General features: G+C 48.7%; 1 protein-coding gene across 6 annotated transcripts in view; it reads right to left on the bottom strand.

The window, feature by feature from the left end:
- The window catches only part of CYRIB (CYFIP related Rac1 interactor B), a 112,757-nt gene that overhangs the window by 52,020 nt on the left and 40,400 nt on the right, over positions 1–20,337 (bottom strand). For 2 of the 6 annotated variants that reach the window (XM_079796225.1, XM_079796220.1), the window contains exon 1: positions 7,304–7,442. The exons of 3 other annotated variants lie outside the window; for them this stretch is intronic. The gene's annotated coding sequence lies outside the window, so the exon portion shown is untranslated. Of the gene's footprint in view, positions 1–7,303; positions 7,443–20,337 lie in introns of those variants that run through there. One more of the 6 variants, XM_079796224.1, reaches the window with a different exon arrangement.

Below are 20,337 nucleotides of genomic sequence, written 5' to 3'. Positions count from 1 at the left end.
AGGGGGAGCGCTGCTCAGCCAGAAGCCGGGCTCACAGCTGGTGAGCATAGTGGCGGCAGTGCTAATGCTGTCCGACTGTGGGGAACCGGCCTAAGCCAGCAGTCGACATCCCTGAGGGATCCCCCCTGCCAGAGTGCATGAATTTCGTGCTCTAGTTGATAAAATAAAGCCTTACCCTTTAAAGCATGCACACATATACATATATACACACGCGTGCGCAAGAACACATGCACGCATGAACTCACACACATGGAAAACTGCAATTTTAAAACTCTCCCAGCTAACTATGCCAGCCTCTCTTACTCCCCAGGTCTCTACTGTCCCAAGATCTAAAGGAAAAGAAGCCTAACTTTAAAATGCTGGGCTTAATTAACATTGCTTTGTGTGTTAGAATTTGCCAGAATTTTAAGCATAGAACTTTAGGTAGATTGATATAAACAAAAGCAAAGTAATCTCACACCTTGCAACCCAAGAAGATCACTACATATAGGTTTGCCTCCCCCTCCAAGCCCCCAACAGACCAAGGAAATGAACAGCAATCATACTGTGTATTGCATTCTTACTACGTGCCAGGTACTTTTTTTGACTCAGATTTATTGAGGTATAATTTACCTCTGTTGGGAAGGAATTGTCCATAGTCTGTCTTTTCTGAATGTGTTGCAAGCTGAGAGTGCCGACTACCCTTTGCTCTGGACACATTCTCAAGGATATCTATTTAGCAAACAGCCTTGTAAGACACAGTGTCTCCCTCTGGAGCAAAGGACAGGCATGCCTACTGTCTGGTATGATAACACACTACACTATAATCATAATATAAGGCATCCTTGAGCAAAGGACAGGCCCACTACAGCTCATTACAAAAGATTTGGGTTCCCTAAACTCAGCGCTTCTCTCCAGTAACAGTCCTCTATGTGCGCAAGTCTAAACTCAGGGTCAGAAAACCAGCACAAATGCTGATACTCTGGCTACTGCTCTTACTGAGAGGAATAAATCGTCCTTCATCTCTTCCACAGGAGTCTCGTGTCTTCACCAATATCCATTAAAATGTGGCCGGGTAACTTATTAGCTTGTTAGTAGAGAAGATCTCAGACAGTCATGGTTCTGAACAGTGTGGGCAACAAGGACAGGACGCGGACAGAGCCATGACTTTCCAGCGAGGAGGAGAAAGGCCCAAGGGCAGAGCTCCGGAACAGGAGACAGCTGGGATCAGAGAGCATCCTAGTGGGGGTGGGAGAAGGAGCCCCACTGTCCTACCAGTTCATGAACAGGGAGTCGAATTAATGTTAACTAAGCATTGAGAAGTGGGACTGAAACCAGCCACTCAAGTGGTCCTTCTCCCCTGGGCTGGCAGACGGAAGGATGTGTCATGGCGTTGGGGCAGCAAGCCCTGTGTACACATTCGGGGTGAAAGGCAGCATGGCTGTGACTGCTGAGCCAAGGAATCCCCAAAGCTAAAACAGACTGTGTAAGTAATCATGGCCTTGCTGCCAAGAGAGAGCTTTATATAAACCAAAAGTATTAGAAGGTCTTTTGGTTGAACTACAGGAGAGTGACCAAAAGTGACTGATGACTGGTACAGAGTTCCTCTCTCATTCTGTGCCCCACTCCATCCTTCCCTACATGCACCTCCAAACTCTTCTGCTTTACAGAGAAAAACAGGAAGGAATGGGGCTGAGGTCTCCTTGACCCCCGAGAGGGACTGAAAGCCATACATACCCCTCTGAGGCTATTCAGAGAACCTTAGAGAGGGACTCAAAGTTTTAGGGCTCGCCCTAGCCAGTTTGGCTCGGTGGATAGAGCATCAGCCTGCAGACTGAAGGGTCCCAGGTTCGATTCTGGCCAAGGGCACATGCCTGGGTTGTGGGCTCGATCCCCAGTAGGGGGCGTGCAGGAGGCAGCCGATCAATGGTTCTCATCAATGATGTTATCTCTCTATCCCTCTCCCTTCCTCTCTAAAATCAGTAAAAATATATTTTTTAAAAGTTTTAGGGCTCTCTTGGATAAAGGAACCCAGGTGATCACCACCCTATCTGACCCCATGGAGGGAGAGGACATCCAGACTCAGCGAATATGATTTGGGCAGGATTTACAGCAGGAAAGGGAAATTAATGTGACCCATGGATGGGGCTCTTTGGGGCAATTCAATGTCCTCTTGTTGCCTCTACATCCTGATGCGTAATAGGAATTCGTGTTACAGGGCTGTACTTCCTCCTCCTGCAAGTTCACAGGGGATTCTCCCAATCAGGAAGGGCTGCAGGTAAAGTGTTAGTACCCCTGAGCTCACAACCCCAAGGACCATTTTGGGTTACAAGTCTCTGTGACTGTGTCTTGACTGATCAGAGCCTCTAACAAAGGGAGGAAGTGTCCTCCTGGCGGTGGCCCTGAGTTCTGGCCTCTGCCTCCCTGACACAGCCACCAGGCATATCCCTGGTGTAAGGCAGCTATTAGCTGGCTCCTGGGCTCCGGGGAAATGGAATGCCTGACTCACGGAAGCCTTGTGAGTCTCCAGAGGGATATTTCCACTTTGGGGTGGGTCAACTCCTTCTCAATGACTAATAATGTGGAGAGTCAAGTAAAATGCATGTTTGTGAATACGACTGGCTTTGCCTTCGCCCCAGCAGCATCTCAACTGCACATGAAAAAAGTAGTAGCAAGCCCTCTGGGGAAACGTATCCCCTACTCTACCACCAGAAGCAGAGCTGCGGCTCAATGGAGCCAACATCCAGTAAATCATCTAATCTTATAGATTTGACTTCATCCCTGCATTGTCAATACTCGAGTACGGAAGACTATTAATTCTTTCCTGGACGTGAACAACAAACAGACTTTTAACTTGCCTGCATGTAATTCTATCTTCACCCTCAATCCATTCTCCAAAAGCGAGAGAACAATCTTTTGAAAAGATAAACTTGAGTATTTCTTTTTATCCCCCGCCTTAAAAATCCTATAATGGTTTCCCCACGGAGTTCAGTCAAACTGACCTGAACTTGTTAACATGACTCAAGCGGCCACCCTTATGGTTGGCTTACTGTCTACCTCTTTCCCAGACCACATTACGGACATACAGAACCAGAAACCGTTTCTAAAATGTACATGACCTCTCTTACTTCCAGACTTTTGCCTCTCCCTCCTCCTACACTCATGCCTTCTCCCCTTTGCCTGGCTGGCTACTGGTTCAATCTCAGTTTAGATGGCATTACACACACCATGGACTTTTATCCTGACTCAGAAGATTAAGTATCTGTGGAAGACACACCAGCACTGAACTCACATGATCTATTCTGTCTTCTATTCCAGCAGTCGACACTGGTGGTCCATGAGGTCCGAAAGGTTGGTGACCGCTGTTCTATTCCACTGTAAGAAGGGACCACTAGTATTTTATTCACTCTTTTATAAGCCTGCTTATATGCTCAATAACTGTTTGGGTGATTAATGGCAATCACATACCAAGTACTGTGCCAGATATAAAAAAACAACAACCAGATGATAAAAAACAAACAAAAAGTTGATCTTTTGACTTATAAATGCATTAGATTAATAAAGTATATTCTGCACTATTACACTGCACTGAAATATAGAATTTCACAAGAGTGTTGTGAGGCATATAACACAGACATTACTATTCCCCTCTTACAGATAATCTGAGAATCCATCAGACAAGAGCAAACCAGGGTTTAAGTACAGTGTTTCTGTCCATACGTACTACAATTTCACAATGAGCAGAATCTCTCACCAAGTACGAGTCAACAAACTACAAAGTCCACTTCAAGACCCAATAAATCTCAGATTTCATTTAAATCTGTGCTTTTAATTCACTATTACCCTAAGAACAGAGAAATGACATAAATAATCCCCAAATAAAAATATCTGTGAACAGTCATAATTTTTTTCTTAGCAAGTGTTTTCTGAAATGATTTGACCTAAATTAGTATTCAGGTTAATTTGGGTGATCTGAGAACATGCCAACTCACGACTGGAAGAAATATTCTAGGCAGAGTGAGTGTCTGCGTTAGTCTACATTTAATACACACCAGCCACATCGCACCAGCTAGAACACACCAAGAGGAGATGATGTGTGTGGCAGAAAATGACGGTACAGGGTTAAAAGCTTCAGTGTTGCACACAATGATACCACTGAACATTACCTTTTCAAAATAAATTAAATAGCTACAAAAATATATCTTCACATTAAGTATTCTATTTAAACAAAAACCACCCAATATCTTTGAAAACAGCCATTCTCACCCAAGGTACCACCATCAGGATGTAGGATGCATCATAAGAAATGTACATATTTAAGGAATGGAAATTCTAAGAATGGTTTCCTTGTTTACAAAGTTTTACAAATGTCACTCATTTGCATTCCAATATGCTTGCATGAGTGGGGGTAAGGGGTGAAGCTATAGTTAGTGAGCAGGAAATTATAAACTTTGTATGCTCCGGAGAGTAGGGAACAAGCGAACATTATCCATCCTGTGTTCCAGCTGAAAAAGCTTTGAGATTTGCTGTTTTAAGTATGCCTTCTAAATATATATCAAATGTAGGACCTCAAATTAGTAGTTTGAAACAGAATTTTAGTAAAGACTACAAGTCATAGAGCTCTGGGTTTAAATGACAGCCTTCCTCATCCTACTTGGGAGTGTACTTGGACAAGTCACCTAAACTGTCTCAGCCCTTCTTTCCTAATGCTAATTAGGAATTAATAGGAATTAACCTACATCTTGCAGGGTTGTCATGTGTTCGCTATTACAGCACAATGATTAAGAGCCAAGTCCCAGTTCTATCACGTAGTAGCTGTGTCATTTTAGTTTAACCTGCTTCCATCTCTGTGAGTTGGGAATACTGTTACCTACCTGACAAGGTTACCATAAAGATTAACCATCGAAGAACACTTCCTGGCAAGAAGTAAACACTATATAATTGTTAGTTACTATTAACATCATTGTCGTCATCACCACCACTGAAATGGTAAGTAACCATTGCCACATGATTGCATTATGCCTTCCATTTCTGCTATGTGAAATATTCCTTGAAAATTAACCTAATTGAGTGAACTGATCATAATATAGAACCAACACACACATCCAAGAATTTTTATTCTGACTTTTAGAAACTTTCATTGCATAAGAAATTATCTGAATTAACTATTGCTCAGGAATGCTGACAAGATCCACATATCAAATACCCATTCTAAGTGAACAAATCCATTCACTGCACTAGCACATAACCCAAAATGACATGTCTACTGTCCTTTCTCCCCCAAGGTCTCAAAGCATTTAAATAATTAGATACAGCAATCCACAAAATATACCAGCGAACTGAGAAAACTGCAGCTGAGAGCAATCAACATCTTCCCCAAAAACTTTTAACACATAATTACAAAACGATATTAGTGGAAAACTCTCTGACCTTGCCATTCATTCAATTATTCAAAATATTTATTAAGTATCCACTGTGTAATAGGCAGGCATTGTGCTAAACTCTGGTGTAGCAACAGAAAAGGAGACCAAAAATAATAGTGGGCATAATATAACTAATGTTAACCTTTACAACTATTATCACTTTGTTTTCCTTAAACAGTGGACAAGCACATTATAGGCTCTAGCAGTTGAGTGCATCAATGCTTAATGAATTAAGTAACCTCATATATAGTAAGTGGTAGTCCAATATTTTCCCCAAGGAGACGAGGAGTAAAATGAAATAAATATAGCTCTAGACTCCTCAGTCAATTACTTACTAAGTAAAGGTAAGTGACTATTTCTAATATGAGCCAAACCATCTCAAGAGTGACACTATTTAACATACAAGTTCATTATTATGTACTAAGAATGTAAAAAAAAAAACTAACAAAAAAAAACACACAGTACTATCATCTCACTTTATGAAATGTCCACCAGACAGTTTTAGTTAACTGCAACATTTTACAAACGGGCTATCAAATACGCCCCAATTATCAAGTTGTGCTAGACGCCAACTTCTGTTTTTACTATTCAATACAATTAAAGACCTAAGGGGACCGGTGTGTTTTCCGTGAGGTACATTAGTCTAAAGTGATTTGCAGTGTAATTCCCCAAACCCCCAAGTGACTGAAATTCCTTTAGCTTGTATACCACCCGCCTCTGGAATGTCAGTTTGCCAAGCCTGCAGGGCTATCAGAACACAAAAATTGACGGCCACGCGTTTTCCACGTGAGGGTTAAGGGAGTAAAAAGACAGCAAACTCTGTGCATTCACAGGAGGGGAAAACACGTGTCAACAAATTCCAAAAATCCGCCTTATCCAGAATGGCACTTTTTGGTACCACAAGAATTCTGGCCATTCGTCTGCGCTCCGCACGCCAAGGGGAAACTCAGTCACTGCTGTGGACAGGTGAGAAAAAGTCTCACCCAACAGTCTGAACAGGTAACGTTGCCAATCAGGGACAGAGCCGAGGAGCAGCAGCAGCAAGAGGAACAATCTGCCAGCTTTTACAGTCAGAGAAAATCCATCATAGACATTCCTCCAGGAAAGGAGAGAGGGAGAGAGGGAGAGAGGGAGAGAGGGAGAGAGGGAGAGAGGGAGAGAGAGATTGAGATTTGGGAGGGCCCAGAACCACCATAAGGAAAACACAAACATAGGTTACCACTTGCACTGCCGCCTGACAGGCGTGGATTTGGGTCATCACAGGGGAAACCGTGTCTTGGAAACACACCAAGCCCATACCCTGGGGCTGAGGATCTGGACTTGAAATGCCGGGAATTCAGAGGTGCACGCAGGACAGGAGGTGCACAGGTGGAAAGAGGGGGTGGCCCGCAGGACACCAACTTGGACGCGGTGAGCAGGCGGCTGGGTGCCGGGTGCCGGGTGGGGCGTGGCGGAGTCCGCGGGAGAAGGGGGTGTGGACCCGGGGACAGGCTCCGGGAGCGAGGGAGGAAGGACCAGCGGCCGCGAGGAGGACGGAGAGGTGGGGGGCGACGCGGGCGGAGGGCAGGGGGGCCGGGGAGCCAGACCTCGGGGGCGGCGGCGGGACTGGGGGGCGGGAGGGGGCGGCAGGCACGCGCGCGGAGGTGCGAGGGGAAGGAAGGGGCGGAAGCGTGGAGGATCCGAATGAATGGGTGCGGGGGGCGCCGGGCGGGCGGGGCGTCCGCGGAGGTGCAGCCGCAGCGCCGGGGGTGGGCGCCGAGGTGGGCCCAACACGCGGGGGCCCCGGGGGGGACCGGGGAGCCCCGCGCCGCCGCACCCGCCTCCCCGCCAAAATGGGGTCGAGGCGCAGGCCAGCGCCGGGTGCGAGGGAAGCGGGGAAACGGTCCAGAGGAACCACTCACCCTGCGCTCGAGCCTCCGGGCGCTCAGCCCCGCTCCTCCGCCCTCCTCGAGGCGCGGCGGCGGCTCCTCAGCGGCGCTAGGGGGAGCCGCGGGCCCGGAGCGGGGCGGCGGCGGCGGCGGCCGGACCGGGAGCCCCTCCGCACCTGCCCCTGTGGCGGAGCCGCGACGAGCCAGGCGGCGGCGGCGGCGACGGCGGCGGCTCCGAGCGGGGAGGGCAAGTGACCCGGATGTACAGGGTAACGGCGAGGAGGGGGAGGGGGGAATGCCAGGAAGTGAGGGCGCCGCGGACCTGTCCGGCCGTGCGCATGCGCCACGAGCCCGCCCCGTAAGGTAAGCCCTGCCCCGCCCCCGCCCCCCGCCCCGGCGAAGGGGCGGGGCCAGGCCGGAGACAGGTGGTCGGGCGGCGCGGTGAGGAGAGGAAGGGGGCGCGGCCACCGCCCTCCTTAAAGGAGCAGCACCTCCGCGCGGAGATAGCATCTGGGTGGGTCTGAGCCTTGCAGCCTTTTCGTTGTGCAGAAAGAAAACTGAGGTTCGGAGGGGACGGTGACCTGCCTCGTCAGGTCCGCGAGCTCAGAAATGGCAGGCACTGGACCTCGGGACTCGCAGACCAGGATTCTTAGTGCTGAACCCAACCGAAGTTGCCACAGCCGCCCCCCCCCATCTCCACCCCCAAGTCTGGAATGGCTGGGGTGGTGGGCATGCCTTCCCCCCTCCGCCAGGTACTGAGCTTCGTTCACTCTCCGGGGACGCGGCAGATGCGCTTGGCAGGCTCCCCGAGCGGAGAGGTGCGCCGTTATCCCTGCGATGGTATCTGGAGACGCCCTTGGGAGGTGTTAAATGATCGCTCTGAGAACAGAAATCAGGCGCCACTTGAGACTTGCACCGTGCCACGCACAGCTCTCTCAGATAAATGAGACTTCGTTCTGGAGTCTGCTCTGTGCAAAAATGTCTGATAGGGAACTTGGATGTGGCAGGGGAGGGGGGGGGGCGCAGCCTCTTCGGTTTCCCCTAATTCCCCTTTCACTCTTAGAATATAAATGTTCCCTCTTTACGTACAAAACCAGAACATCCCATTTAGCTAGCTCATCCTAACGCTGTTCTGCAACACTCAGATATCTTCATTAACGCTAAAGTGTAAATGACTACAATGTTACCTCTCCTGGGGAGTATTTTCAGTTGATTGCTGGACAGATCATTACTATAAATGGAGATAAATGTTTCTGAACAATTTGGGGGTCAAGAGCCCTACTGAAAATCCCCTGAAAGCATGGTCTTTTCTCCCCAGGAAAATGCACATATGCACACGAATCTGCATACAATTTCAGAGGACTTAGGCATCCAGAAGGCCTATCTATGAAACCCTGATTATGAACTCTTATTTCAATCAAACAGAATCCCAGGAACTATCTGGGCCTTCCCATATGTGGCCAAGAAATCACTCCTTACCCCATATACCAAAGGGTAGCTTTTTACCTAATTTAGCCTTTTGTCTTCCTCTTGAGTTACATGGAGACCAAATGGTATTGGCCATATTACACAGAAATGTGTTGAAAGCATACTCTAAAGTCAAGAGTCCTAGGCCTCAGATTTGTACCCTAATATTTTAGGATATCATTTTAGAATGATCTGGGGGGTTCTATACTATATTATAATCTTCATCAATTTCAATTAAACTGAGGGAGCTGGTATTTATATTGCAAACATTAGTGCTGATAGAACAGTCTTTTTTTAAAAAGGAATACACTTCACAATCCAAGGACTTTGGTCCAATTTGCCTGACACAATGAAACTCTTAAAATAACCCTGGTTCAGCCCTGGCCAGTTTGGCTCAGTGGATACAGCATCAGCCTAAGGACTGAAGAGTCCTAGGTTCAATTCCGATCAAGGGCACATGCTCGGATTGTGGGCTCAATCCCCAGTAGGGGGTGTGCAGGAGGCAGCCAATCAATGATTCTCTCCCATCATTGATGTTTCTATCCCTCTCCCTTCCTCTCTAAAATCAATAAAAAATATATATTTTAAAAAATAACCCTGGTTCATAAGGACCACCGTCCTCAATTTGAACCAGAGGAAGAGTTCACACACCTGCCCAGTCCAGTGAGCTCTGAGTAACCACACACCTCTAGCCCAACCTCCCACAAGAAAGAAATCTCTTCCATTGTATCCTCAACACATCAACATGCAGTTTAGCTCAGATGCCTACAATCAGGGGGAGTATTGCAATGTCGGCCTCCTTTCATTGTGAGGAACCTCTTCTTTTACACGGAGAAGACATCGGATGCCCAACAACTGTCATTCATTGGTCCGAACATTATCTCTGGGGAGCAATAGAGACTTGATGCCAGGCTTTGGGGAACTTACAGTCCAGCAAAGAAAAACAGTCCACTGAGGAATAATGACCGTAAAGGAGGTTGAGTCCTATGAGGAGTCCCTTTCAAAGGCACCTTTCTCCTTATCAGCCCTAGCCCCATGCCCGTGCAGGAACCCATGAGTAAGTTCTGCCCCTACCTCATGTCAGATGTCCTGAAAGAGACACAGAAAACAAGACCCTAAGAGAAATGCTGAATTTCTTCTTCCTCCATCCTTTCTTCGCCATTCTGCATTAATGTAATCACATTTCAGCTGAGGTCAAAGCTTTCAACGTTATGGGTTGGGAAAAAAACAAAAAACAAGCAGAAGGATGCAAAAAAAGGGTGTTTGCTAAGACCACTAGGCCCTCAGTGATGATTTAGTCCCTGCAGCTTGCTGGCATCTTTTTGAGCCCTTACAATGAACCAGGCATTATAGTAAACCCTCAGCTCATATTTCCTCTTTTGCTTTTTACAACCACCCTATATGGTACTATTATCGTGTCCATTTCATAAATGAGGAAACCCAGGCACGGTATGAGACATCCAGAATTCAATCCCAATCTGTCAACTCCACAATTTGTCTGTTTCTCCATCTACACTAACTTGACTCTGTCTGGCTTTTGTAAATCTCAGAAGATCCTGATGCTTTCTTTAAATACTGTTTGACTTGAAACTTCTATTTATTACGAAAATCAACTTGGAAACATTATAAAGAACCAGTTGTTTCACTCAAGTCATTGATTTGTTCAATCAACACACATGTGTGCTCCTTTGCTACGTCCTACGTACCATGTTGAGGGTCTGGGATGGAGGGACAGTAAAGCAAGTGGTCCCTGCCCTGAAGGGGCTCAGAATTTGGTGAGAGGAAGAGCTGTAACCTCACAATGACAACACAGCATGACTCGTTGTAATTTAGGAGGGTGAAGGGACCCACTCTCTCTGGGACACCTGTGAAGACCTCGGAGAGGATGAGCTTGGTTTTGAAGAGATGAGGGAAGGGCTGAGAAGAACAGGCACAAGGGCAGAGGAAGGGGAGTTCATGGCGTGCCGGGGGGCAAGACCAGGGCGGTGAGATTGTAACGAACTCCTCCTACACCCCGCTAAGGAGTTTGAACTTGCCTCCTGATGGCAACAAGTAAGTAGAAGCTTCCGAGCAAGGTGACATGATCAGATGGGTTTTAATATCAAGATCACTCTGACCACAGTGTCCAATTTGGACTCTGGTGGGAGAGAGAACGGAGGCCAGCAGCGAAGGTGTTGTGGGGCCCAGGAGAGAGAGAGAGAGAGCAAGAGCCTGGAAATCGGCAGTGGAGAAGAATGGGCCCCAGAACTAAGACACTTAGCGCCGTAGCATCGGTAAAGAGTTTCTGACTTGTGGAACCTGGGGGAAGGAGCAGCAGGAGCTGTGGGGCATGGCCCTAAGGTTCCCCAATCAGCAGCCTAAGTGGATGGTGCCACCATCCAATCCCAAGACCCCTACACAGCTCTCCTTCCTTCTCACCCAGCCTTTCCGCCCATGGCTTCCCCTGGAATCCTCAGATCCGCGCAACCCTTGTTTCTCAAGACTCTTCCCTATTTCTACAGCCGCATTTATCATTCTAATGGCTGCAGAACATTTCATCATGTCGAAATAGCTCCGTTTCCTTCCGCTGCCGAAGGTCCACACCCGACACGCCTGGTTTCCCCTGAACTTATTCAGCTCTGGGCGTTTTGCAATGAATGAGTCCAGCGAGGAAAGAGAGCTTTGAGGTGAAGGGTGGTGGAAAAGTGTAGCCTGGAGGGCCAGCGAATCAGCAACTCTTGGGCAACTGCATTGCATGTGGAAACAGCAGAGATCTGGCAAAGAGCCCAACAACCATGGGATCCTGATGCCTAACTCGCCGTAGAAGCTGGTTGTCAAGTCCTAACCCCTCTAATCCACTCCTTCACTTATTCTCTCATTAGCAATGAATTCTTGTGAAGCAGCGGGCAGCAGAAAACCGCTCAAACCACCTCAAAACCTCTGGAGTGAGCCCTGCGCAGGCTTCCCCAGCCCTCTGAGTGACCTGCAGGGTTGAAACCTGTTTGACAACCTAACGCAAGTTATCCAACCGCTCAGGGACTCAGTTTGGCCACATGTTCATTGGAAGGATTAACTTAGGTAAGACGTGTAAAATACGTGGACAGAACTAAAGCATACATTAAGTCCAATCATCATTTTCCAACTTGGTTCCTTCCTTATGCTTCCTCGACTCCCAACATCTTCTTGAGTTTCTGAGCAAACCCACCAGGCTACCATCCCTGGGCTTTGAGTTCAGATCCTGAATCTGCCAGGGTGAACCCGGCCACCTCCCTTGATCTCTCTCACCTCCCACTTCCCTTCTGTGAAATGGGCATAAGAACCGACTTCACAGGAATGCTGAAAAGCTCTCCTAAATACTGTGTAGGAAAATACGTTCAAAACCCCACAGCACTATGCTTTAATTGGCCATATTGCTGCTGCTATTTATAGATATCGTTGGTTTCCTGGTTTCTCCTCCTTAAAAAAAAAAAAAAAAGATGACCTCAGCATAAATTCCCAGGATTGTAATTACTAGGTCAAAGGATCTGAACATTGCTATGGTTTTTGCCTTGTATTGCCCAACTGCCCTTGGAGAAAACTCGGAATAGTTGCTGCCACTGTTAACTCAAATGCACTATTTAATATGTCGAAGCGCCCAGAATATAGTTTTGGTTGCCTCTGTACCCAGGCTCAGTCCTCAAATCTAACATTTAGGGACTTCTGTCCGTTGCTTCCCTCCTCCTCGTCATGGAATGAATGAATATTGACTCCATGAGGAGAAAGGCACCTTTACACATTCCCGCCACAGCCAGGGGTTCAAGGTTAAGGACTAAGACTCCCGGGTCCCGCCTCCTGCATGCGCATCCAGTGGGTGAGCCCAATGCGTGCAGGAGCGGCCGGGTGGGGGAGGCCCAGGAATCCCGCCCTGAGAGATGGCATCGGAGCTGCTACAGACAGAGCCAGCAGTTCGCACCCAGTGCACTCCGGCCATTTAGCAAAATATATTCACCAAGCTCTCGGGACCCAGCTCCCCACGGGTACCAGATCTCCCTGGGAGCCTCTGCCGCATTTCGGAGCGGGACACGCTGCTCACGGCGGACAGCGAGGCTTCCCCAGGCCTCCGAGTGGCCCGCAGGAAGGAAACCGCTCACAGGGCCCTTCCCTGCGGCTCCACTCGCTTTCCGGCCTCAGCCCGCGCACGTGGCTGTGTCTCCGCCTCCACGTTCAGGGGCTGCCCCCTGAAAGGGGGCCTCCCTCCCCCGCCGCCTTCCTAAAGCCACCCACCTCCCTTCAGTCATTCCCTCGTATGTCACTGGCTTTTTTTTCCTTCTTCTTCTTCACAGCACTTACCACAACCTGTAATTATTTTTCTTTTTTAGCTTAAAAATGTTGTCCCTAAAAGCAGCCTCTCCCTAAAACATGAGCTCAGTGAAGGCAGAGGCAGGGCTAGTTGCCCATTCCAACACCCGTCACGGTGCCCACCCAGCTCCCGGGAGACCCACAATGACGATGTGGAAAAGAGAGGTTCCTGCCCTGGCCCCCCGATACCATTGTCACCCAATTATATGAATTTTACATGTTGATTGCAGGAAAAAAAAATTTTGAAAACACAGGTAAGCAAAAAGAAGAAAATATAAACCCTCCTGATCCAACTTCCCATGCCATGCCATGCATACCAAAAGGTTTTGTATGTCAATACAAGGTATAAAAATCATGCATATATTTCTATAAAACTGGCTCACATGCCGAATTGTACTCTGCACTGTTTCATCTCATCATCTACCGTAATCACCTTTCCTTAGTGAAGGTGCTTCGGCTACCTCGCTGTTCAAGGCTGCGTAGCCCTCCGCTGGTAGCTGCACCATGAGGTATCTAACAGACCTCCTCGTGTTGAGCCACAGGGAGGTTTCTTCAATGTCAATAACAGTAAAAGGCTTTAATCCAGCACTTCCCGCTTGACAAGCTTCCCATTTTTTTTCTCTTGGTGTTTGTATTGCTTTAGAGCTTATTTCCACAGAACTGTACTCCCCTCCACCCATTCACCACCTGGAGTTATTAGAGTCCCAAAAGAAAAGCAAAAAAGAGAGAGAGAGAGAGAGAGAGAGAGAGAGAGAGAGAGAGAGAGAGAGAGAAGCGAAATGGTTTGCAGCCGAAAAGGCTGAAGTATAAGGAAGCCAAGACGATGCCTAGGAGTTCAATCTGGGGATCTGTGCTGATACAGGCAAATGAAATAAAGAGCAAGTTTCCTTGCCAAGATTTTAATGGTAAAAAAGAGGAAAGGAAAGACATTCTACATCTTTCCCATTTCCCTCCCAATCCCTGCCCTGAGGCAAGTTTTTCCCAGGAGGACGAGAGGCTGGTCGCTGGGGGTCACCTGTGTTGTAAGCAGTTTGCAGCCCGAAGCCCACTGCCCCCCACAGAGGGGAGCTGGCTGCAGGAGAAGCCACGCGGGCACAAGCAGCGCTTCCGGCCCACTGTGTGGTCAGTCACACAAAGGATTACAGCCCCCTGAGCATTGTGGGCCGGGACAGTGGCGCCCCTCCAAGGAAGGGCCTCCCCACACCCACCTGGTGAGAGCAGACCCCACTCAGGCCGGCCGGACTGCTCCGTGTCCCAGGGCACTGGCCGCCTGTGCCCACCTGCCCACCCCACTTCAGATGGAGGGTAGGGGGTCAGGAACAAGAGAGGCCTGAGTGCCAGGCAGGGGCCTCGCCTGAAGGAGGCAGCATTGAGCCCACCAGGTCAGACCCCCCGCTGTGAGGTCCTGGCCCCTGGGGGACCCTGTGCGACTTGCTGGGTCAGAGCAGAGAACAGGATTGTAAGGTGATGTCTGTATTTCCTTAGCTCGGTGAGTTCCCTGAGGGCAGAGGCCATGCTGTTTCGTCACCACGGATCCCCAGGGCTAGCACAGAGCCTGGCACCGTGCCTGGCACAAGGCCCCCACCCAACAGTTGCAGCTGGTCAAAGAGAGGGCATCAGTCCAGCTTGAGTTAACCCAGGCCTAGGGCCCTAACCCTACACTGAGGCCCCAATGTGGCCACAGCCCTGGGACCAGGGGATCAGATAAGCAGGCGAGTGAGATTTCAGTCCTCCCCCAAGTAGCCAAATGCTCAGGTCACTAGCCGTGTGACCTGATAGTCGAAATACAGAGCTGTAGACAGAACCATGGGAATATCAATCATGAGCCCAGCGCAGGGGAAGAGCTCTGAGTTGGGGGGCCATGGAAGAAAAGATATTGGGTAAGGTTTAAAAAACATCTTCCCGAGAGAGAACCAACATGGTCCACGTGAAGAAGCAGCTTACCTGGCGTCGCTAGCGTCCTCTCTAAAATCCCGGTGCTGAGCGCATGTCAGAGTATGGGGTCCATGAGAAAGATCTGCCCAGTTTTAAAGCAGAGGGCGGTAGGGAGGAGGATGCTACCTTGCTCAAGCTCTGGTCTTGTCCGAACCCACAGGCTCGGAGGAGATACCCGTAGTGTCCATTTCGGCATTGATGTAGCATTTTTACTGAACAGGCCACCTGCGTTCATGAGTTTCTGAATGAATCACCTCATTTTAGACGTGAAAGGAACCTCAGAATTCACCTTCAAGCCAACATTTTATGCTTAAGAACGTGGAGGGCGCAGAGGGGCGCAGGGGGGCTCGCAGGAGCACAATCTCCAGGCCTGGGCAGGGTCCCCAGTGTGGGTCACAGGGGCTCCTGTCTACACGGTCAAGGAACTACCAAGTTCATTTCCACAGGTTAGTCCAGATCATTGAGGCGCCACCAGGGCCCTGTAAGAAACGTCTCCTGCGAGTAGTGTGCAACCTCTAGCATCGTCTCTGTGCTCGCTTCCAGGGCGAAGGAGGTGGATTACAGCCATGTGCTTACTAGTATCTGGCCCTTCATTACACACCAATCTCTTCCAAAGTAAAAAATGTTAGGAGGCATGTGCACCAAATGATGCAGCAACAAGTGGGAATGCAGGTCTCATGAGTCTTCCTAATCATCCATGCGCGTTTGGGGATGGTTTCTTTCTTGGTAGAAATCATAATCTGATTACAGAGCTCCTGCAAATACTATTTCCTGCCCTTGTGCCTTTTGCCCATCCTGGTCTGTCTGCTCGGAACTCCCTTGCCGACACTCTCCATCTTTCGGGCCAAACTCGGACCTACCCACCAACGCTCCCGTCAGGCACCTCTATGGGCGCTGGATAAACGTTTCCACATGACTTCGTTCCTGCCTGAACCTTATGGTACCACACAGCCCTACTCATGCCCGACAGTCCTCCTGGGATGAGTGCAAAAGACTGGCAATGCGCTGAGGTTTGCATAGCACCGGGCTCCCCGTTGAGAAAAGTGCTACAGAAACACAAGGTCATGTTTTATTAATTGATTTACCCTGACTCCTTGAAACACACAGAGTGATTTTGATGGATGAATCAACCAGCCCAAGATTAATAGCCTGGTTTTCTACACTCGTTTCTCTTTCCAAGCCACAGGCCAAAATACACTCACCCTCGATTTACACCTTTGCTAAATGTGCATTTGCATATTGACTCCTGAATCCACTGCTGTTACTGAACGGATAGCTGCATCCATCAGGAGGGTCCAGGTTACACCATGGTAACAAACAACCCCGAAATTTCAGCCCCAGTGAAGAGCATGGTGGCCACACTGGGGTCAGCACCATGAGCCCAGCAGCTCCCTCTTTCTGGCCTTCACCTGACAACCTGGTTTAAGCAAGTCTGGAGTTAAAATATATGACCCCTCTTTTCCTTCTTCAACCACCTAGAGAGCTGTCCCGCAAATGAGATGTTAGAATGTGTATGAAACACCCAGGACGGCCTGGCTGGCGTGGCTCAGTGGTTAACCATCGACCTATGAAACCAGGAGGTCACAGTTCGATTCCCAGTTAGAGCACATGCCCTGGTTGCAGGCTCAATCCCCAGTGTGGGGCATGCCAATCAATGATTCTCTCTCATCTATCTCCCTTCCTCTCTGAAATCAATAAAAATAAAGAAACACCAGGATTCTGCCTGATAGCCATCAGTAAATAATAATGATGTCTAGTACCAATGTCATTACCATTATTTCTACTCCTCTTCAAGTAATAATGATGACACTATTATTAGTCTCACAGACCAGTGGTTCCTGAACCTGTCCTCACACTGGAGTCACCTGGAGAGCTTAAAATCTACCAGTGTTTGTGCCCCGCCCCCTGAGTTGGTGAATTCACTCAGTGTGTAGTCCCTAGCTTTGGAATTTTAAAAATCCTCTGGTGATTCTAATGTGCAGCCACTGCCACGGAGGCAGCAAGATTCATATCTGCACATATATGTATTTGAGGCCAACATGCATAAACACGCAAGCTGGCCAGCTCCCAGGTTCCATGAATCCAGCACCTCTATGACAGTGGTGGTCGCACCTGTCAGGACGAGTTAGGTTATGCTGTGGTAACAAAGAAGCCCGACATTTCAGGCCTAATAACAACCACAGTGGTCACCCTTTGGAGTCAACAAGATGACCCAGCAACCCTGCTGTCCTGGTCCTGACCCAACACCGATGCCCATGCATTTTAGCCTCAGGCCTTTCTCTTTTCCTCTTTGCTTTTACTTCACACCTTTTCCAGCTGAACAAGTTTGCCTGGCCCAGCGTAAACCAGGACCAAAAAGTGATGCTGGCGTGGACAGACTCGGAGGGTATGAGACTGGGAGAGGGTCACTGAAGGCTATTAGCCATTAAGACTGTGCTTTGTTCAACTCCCAGCCCCAGGACCCAAAACTCAGCAGACGACATAAGAGAACGTGGGGTAGGTAAAGTCATTATCAGCAGTTAATAACCTCAAAAAATAAACATTAAAAACTGACACAGGAACTCAAAAAGCACAGCATCTAAGCCCTAGCCGGTTTGGCTCAGTGGATAGAGCATCAGCCTATGGACCGAAGGGTCCCGGGTTCGATTCTGGTCCAGGGCATGTACCTCTGTTGGGTTGCAGGCTCCTACCCGGCCCAAGCCCTGGTCGGGGCGCCTGCACAATGCAACCAGACGATGTGTTTCTCTCACATCGATATTTCTCTCTGTCTTTCCCTCTCTCTTCCACTCTCTAAAAATCAATGTAAAAATATTCTCGGGTGAGGATTAAAAATTAAAGAAGCACCTCATCTAAATTGAAAACCTTATGCATCAACTTGTCATCAACCACTGTTTTGATTTCCCCATTTCTGTTCATTTCTCCGAGGATAAAATGACATCTGCCGGGGTGGAAGGGAGTGAGGTCAGAAGAACTATGAACAGACGCGCATGCTTTCACCTGGGAGCGAAGCACAAGGCACGCACGGTGGGTGCAGGGAGCAGCATGACACAGATATGTTGCCACCAGCACAGAAATGATTTCCAGCAAACCATCTCCTGCTCTGTTGAAGATTATGTCTCTGTAGAGTCTGCAGAAAACCTGAAAACCCATCTTGTTTGACCTGGTTTGGGCCGTTTAATCTAGAAACCATACTGGCTTTTCCATAAACTCTTAACCCCCCAAAATGTCTTCTGTATTTCAAACCGGTGAGCTCCCTAGAGCCCAAGGGGAAGGAGCATTGTGTGGGATTATATAATAGTCACTCTGTTGCTTTAAAACTCAATGGCAGCCTCGGGCAGCAATGTCAAAGGAGAGAGGAATTTTTGTAAAATTATCTGAATGCAACCATCTCTTCCGATGCACTGAGTTAACAATGGTTCTGCTTCTCTCAGAATCTCATTCAATTATCTGTGGCTTATCTAGACCTGGGAGAGGAGTGTTCCTCTCATCTAGCATTGGTCTGAAGAAAAAAGCAGGCAGGGTTTCTCTAATAAAAGCTTGATGTGGCCAAAACCAGTTTGGCTCAGTGGATAGAGCGTCGGCCTGCGGACTCAAGGGTCCCAGGTTCGATTCCGGTCAAGGGCACGTACCTCGGTTGCGGGCACATCCCCAGTAGGGGGTGTGCAAGAGGCAGCTGATCGATGTTTCTCTCTCATTGATGTTTCTAACTCTCTATCCCTCTCTCTTCCTCTCTGTAAAAAAATCAATAAAATATATTTTTTTAAAAAAGCTTGATGTGAAAAGCAGTAACTGTTTCCGGTGGAGAAGTCACTGGGAGAACCTTTGTAGGGTCTCTGGTGACGATCTATGTTCCCCATGACCATCACACAGAGGAGAGGAAGGAATGTGTGACCTACAGCCTCAGAACACCTCGCTGTCCATCTCAGCATGCGGCTGCTGTCAAACAACGTGACCTCTCTGAACTTGTCTCCTACAAAACTGATCTGCTAGAGAGAGACATTATAAGAACTGAGAAAACATATGTAAAGTGCCTAGCATTCAACAAATGGCAATGCCCTCCTCTAATCACTGCCAAAATCTCGGGAAGTGAGCTTTTGAAGAGCGGGGACAATGCCTACTCAAATTTCTACATTCAAATCCTACACACAGCCCCTTTAGACTCCATTCCTCTCCCACCAGGCAGTATCCTTCGGTCTCCAATTCCAGGAGTGGATCCTGAATGGTTTAAGCCAGAGGTGAGGAACATCTGGCCCGTGGGCCATATAAGGCCTGGGCAATCATTTGGTCTGGCCCTGCCAAGGCATCGGCGGTGAGTTAATTAAATGTTTGACCCAATATAGCAGGCTAATATTTAAGTTGATAATTTTGTATGACCCTCGAATCTATATATATATAAAAGCCCAGTGACCAAACGGCGGAACGACCAGAACGACCGGTCGACCAGTCACTATGATGTGCACTGACCACCAGGGGGCAGATGCTCAACACAGGAGCTGCCCCCTGGTGGTCAGTATGCTCCCACAGTGGGAGCACTGCTCAGCTGACCAGGATGAGTGCCCCTCCCACCCCCGCCCCAGCGGGAGCAGCTGCTCAGAGGCCAGATCCACAGCCACTCGGCTGACCAGGATAAGCAGCGCTCCCACAGTGAGCCGATCCCTGCAGGCCATGCCCCCCCCCACCAGTGCACGAATCCATGCACCAGGCCTCTAGTGATATTATAATGGATCTTGGCAGAAAAAAGGTTCCCCACCTCGAAAGACAATCAATGTTATCCCATTTCCTCTGCCACCATGATTGGCTGAGAGGTAGAGTTGTGTCCCTAATATGATCCACTCAGAGGGAAGCTAAGACCCAGTAGCTCTTTCCCCAGATGTGAACAAACCAGTATGCGATTTAAGAGCTACCCACCCAGACCCCCACATGGGACAGCTCTCCTCCGCACTTCTCAGAGCAGGTGTATTCTATGTGCAGCCATCTCCCTGCTGTGAAGACAGTCAACCTGAGAACAAAGCCAATAGACAGAGAAATGCCAAGCCCACAAAATCTCAAAGAAGTGAAGCCGGAGCCCTGATCACAGTGTGCTTGAAGCCCACCCTACCTCTCCACTTTCTGGTTATGAGAACCACTCACCAGCTTCTATCAATTATCCAACTTGAACTGGGTTTTCAGTTCCTAGCAACTCGGGCATCCTAACTGGTACGTCCTCCTGTGTGGCCGAAACACCGAGCAAGGGGTTGCACAGAAACATCATTGCTCTGGCAGCCACTGAACTCAGAACTCAAGCTCCTCATCCATCTTGGTCACCCAGTCTCCCAGGGACTAAAAGGGTTTCTGGATACAGGCCCTCA

This window comes from Cnephaeus nilssonii (assembly GCF_951640355.1).
Source record: "Cnephaeus nilssonii genome assembly, chromosome: 18".
Classification (NCBI taxonomy): Eukaryota; Metazoa; Chordata; class Mammalia; order Chiroptera; family Vespertilionidae; genus Cnephaeus; species Cnephaeus nilssonii.
This window is presented reverse-complemented; position numbering and strand designations above follow the sequence as displayed.